At 47.0% G+C, this 4,320-nt stretch overlaps 1 non-coding gene across 1 annotated transcript; it reads right to left on the bottom strand.

Moving 5' to 3' along the window:
* Nucleotides 1–2,019: 2,019 nt before the first annotated feature.
* Nucleotides 2,020–2,094, bottom strand: Trnat-ugu (transfer RNA threonine (anticodon UGU)). The gene has a single exon. It is a non-coding gene; the product is annotated as a tRNA-Thr (tRNA).
* Nucleotides 2,095–4,320: the final 2,226 nt, after the last annotated feature.

Raw genomic sequence — 4,320 nt, 5'->3', positions numbered from 1 at the left:
GCTTACTCTTTATTGCCAGTCCGCGTTTTATATCCTCTCTACTTCAACCGTTGGTACTGTTGTCGTGCTTCAGAATTCTGGACACAATGTGCGACCTTGAAACAGTGCACGAGCCGCGTCACGACAGCAGAACACACCACGGTCAACCGTTGTTTCAAGCAGCAGTAGAACAATCTCTAGGACGGTTACAGGCTGGCGTAGATGCAAATGGTCGTCACACTGAAACACGTTTATAACCTGGAATATAAACATGGCACGCAACTAACAAAAGTTGTATTCTGTTGCGGAAATCAAAATGTATTTCTTTCACTGGTTTATTCGTTGTAGCTCTTCCATATCTCCTTACAAATGTTTCCATAAAGTTTCATTGTCCTACGATCTCTCGTTTGCCATGAACCGTCCCCTTTGAAAAATTATATACGACTGTGCTTAAACTGACACACAATATTTTTTAGCGCAACGCAATCTGACTTTCAGAAATCCCTACAAAGGAATGGCCCTGACTAACATTAACCTGTACCTTTCACAAATCACTTACCTCACAAAAATCTTCGTTACTCAAGCTACTGCAATACAGCGAGCGCCACTACTGCCAGCTAAATAAAAGATTCAAACCACGGAAGGCACTAACTACTGATAGGCATAATTAGCAAATGAAAGAATTTGATAGAGAACAAACAATGTATTTACCTTAATAGTGTTGAAAAATCATAATATACATATCAGTTCATAATATCCAGTATTACAAATTTCAAAACTCCGCCATCTCTCTCCCCACATCCGCCACTACTGGCGGCTCACCTCCAACTGCGCAACGATACGCGCTGTTCACATCCAGCTGCCGCTCTACAATGGCAGACAACAATGCAAACTAGCCACAGACTGCACACAGCACAGCCAGTGATTTTCATACAGAGCGCTACGTAACGTTGCCGATAAGAAAACATAAACAGCCTACTTACAGCTAAATGGGATGTCTCAAGTAGCAAAAGTTTAATTATAACTACCATTTGTTAGCCACTGGACTCATATCCGGAAGGAGAGCAGTTCAAACCACTGTCCTATCATCTAGATTTAGATTTACGATGGTTTCCCCGAATCACTTAAGACAAATGCCGGGTTGTTCCTTAAATAAGGAGATGGTGAAAATCTTTCCCCTTTCTTTGCTAGTTACGCTTTGTATTCCGGCTCTAATATCTTCGTCGTCGATGGGATGTTAAGCATTACCCTTTATTTCGTACATTCTATCATAGTATTTGTTCGTGGCTTCAAGACCTGTCTGTGTCAGAGTGAATCTTATGGTTTCACGGCGACAAAGAGTGCTCAGCTACGACTGGTTTATCCTTTTCTCCCGTTCGATACTTTCCTCTTTATTCCTCCACTCGTTTCTGCGTCGTTCCCGTTGCAGTGCAGGCGTAAGCTTGCCCCTACTAACTGGAATTGCTAGTACTGCTTCTCCCAGCTTAACTTTTGAGCTAATAACATCTCTCAGGCTGACAAGTAGCGCACAACAATTCATTCCTTCCATGATCTGGTCTTGACAGTAATGGAAAACAGAAAACACCTCTCACCACATGCTCAGCAGTGACTGCAGCTTACATATACACTGATGAGACAAGAAATTATGACCACCAGCCACCTTGAGATTGAATGCAGACTGGCAACGCAGCGGAGACGTGACGCGGTAAGGAAAGAATATAAACAGAGAAAAGAAGAACAGGCAGTAATTCTAGCGACGATGCCGGTCAAAAATGCAGATAATCACTGATGCAAGCGGCTTTGACGAAGGACAGATTCTTGTGGAGCGGCGCCGGCAAATGAACGTTTCGGAAACGGAGAACCTGGTCGGTTGTTCGCGTGCTAATATTCGTAAGTATATATGACGGTAGTATCTGTTCCCGAAAGAACAGTTACCGTGGATGACCATGCAGCTTTGCTAGAAATGAAATGATAATTAAATGGACACCCTAGCTGCAAACAGGCGTTGATGTACTTCACTGGGGACATGTTGAAAATGTGTGCCCCGACTGGGACTCGAACCCGGGATCTCCTGCTTACATGGCAGACGCTCTATCCATCTGAGCCACCGCGGGCACAGAGGATAGTGCGTCTGCAGGGACTTATTCCTTGCACGCTCCCCGTGAGATCCACATTCCCAACATGTCCACACCACTACATTCGTAGTGCGCCTAATAGATGTTTGACCATCATACTCATTACTCGTGGCAGATTAATCTACCAAGTCCCGTACGAGTTCGGGCATAGCGTGTGCGTTCGCACAAAAAGGTCAATGGCCGGGAAGCCGTATTTTAACTATACAGGGTTATTACAAATGCTTGAAGCGATTTCACAGCTCTACAATAACTTTATTATTTGAGATATTTTCACAATGCTTTGCACACACATACAAAAACTCAAAAAGTTTTCTTAGGCCTTCACAAATGTTTGATATGTGCCCCTTTAGTGATTCGGCAGACATCAAGCCGATAATCAAGTTCCTCCCACACTCGGCGCAGCATGTCCCCATCAATGAGTTCGAAAGCGTCGTTGATGCGAGCTCGCAGTTCTGGCACGTTTCTTGGTAGAGGAGGTTTAAACACTGAATCTTTCACATAACCCCACAGAAAGAAATCGCATGGGGTTAAGTCGGGAGAGCGTGGAGGCCATGACATGAATTGCTGATCATGATCTCCACCACGACCGATCCATCGGTTTTCCAATCTCCTGTTTAAGAAATGCCGAACATCATGATGGAAGTGCGGTGGAGCACCATCCTGTTGAAAGATGAAGTCGGCGCTGTCGGTCTCCAGTTGTGGCATGAGCCAATTTTCTTTATTCGTCGACTTCCGCTGGCTACGCGTGAAACTTGCCCGCGCGCGTTCAACCGTTTCTTCGCTCACTGCAGGCCGACCCGTTGATTTCCCCTTACAGAGGCATCCAGAAGCTTTAAACTGCGCATGCCATCGCCGAATGGAGTTAGCAGTTGGTGGATCTTTGTTGAACTTCGTCCTGAAGTGTCGTTGCACTGTTATGACTGACTGATATGAGTGCATTTCAAGCACGACATACGCTTTCTCGGCTCCTGTCGCCATTTTGTCTCACTGCGCTCTCGAGCGGTCTGACAGCAGAAACCTGAAGTGCGGCTTCAGCCGAACAAAACTTTATGAGTTTTTCTACGTATCTGTAGTGTGTCGTGACCATATGTCAATGAATGGAGCTACAGTGAATTTATGAAATCGCTTCAATCATTTGTAATAGCCCTGTATATGACGGTAGTATCTGTTCCCGAAAGAACAGTTACCGTGGATGACCATCCAGCTTTGCTAGAAATGAAATGATAATTAAATGGACACCCTAGCTGCAAACAGGCGATGATGTACTTCATTGGGGACATGTTGAAAATGTGTGCCCCGGTCGGGACTCGAACCCGGGATCTCCTGCTTACGTGGCTCTCACGGGGAGCGTGCAAGGGATAAGTCCCTGCAGACGCACTATCCTCTGTGCCCGCGGTGGTTCAGATGGATAGAGCGTCTGCCATGTAAGCAGGAGATCCCGGGTTCGAGTCCCGGTGGGGGCACACATTTTCAACAAGACCGCAATGAAGTACATCAACGCCTGTTTGCAGCTAGGGTATCTATTTAATTACCATTTCAATATTCGTGAGCATCTGCGGAAAGTAGACGGCGAGGTTTCGCCTACCTTACCACAGAGCGTGCAGGTCGGAGGCGTCCTGGCTCTGCAAAAGCAAGACTGGCGGTGACATGGGGCACACCTTATGACGCGTGGCAGGGCCGGTTCGTTCTTTGTACCTCCAGCCCTACAATCCACGTACCGCGGCGGCTTCTTGCTGTCCGTGCCCTTCACTCCGTGTTAATAGCTACTGGTTCAGCCTACAATAGCAGCGTTGAAGGAAAATCGACTAAATAACTACCAAACAAACACTGCATAACTCGAGCTTGGTGGTGGCACCTGCAAAAATTTCGGATGTGCTGGATTCTAAATACACTCCTGGAAATGGAAAAAAGAACACATTGACACCGGTGTGTCAGACCCACCATACTTGCTCCGGACACTGCGAGAGGGCTGTACAAGCAATGATCACACGCACGGCACAGCGGACACACCAGGAACCGCGGTGTTGGCCGTCGAATGGCGCTAGCTGCGCAGCATTTGTGCACCGCCGCCGTCAGTGTCAGCCAGTTTGCCGTGGCATACGGAGCTCCATCGCAGTCTTTAACACTGGTAGCATGCCGTATGTGCAGTTGACGGACTTTGAGCGAGGGCGTATAGTGGGCATGCGGGAGGCCAGGTGGACGTACC

Source organism: Schistocerca cancellata, chromosome 7 (assembly GCF_023864275.1).
Source record: "Schistocerca cancellata isolate TAMUIC-IGC-003103 chromosome 7, iqSchCanc2.1, whole genome shotgun sequence".
Lineage (NCBI taxonomy): Eukaryota > Metazoa > Arthropoda > Insecta > Orthoptera > Acrididae > Schistocerca > Schistocerca cancellata.
Note: the sequence above shows the minus strand (reverse complement) of the source record. Positions and strands in the feature narration are given on the sequence as shown.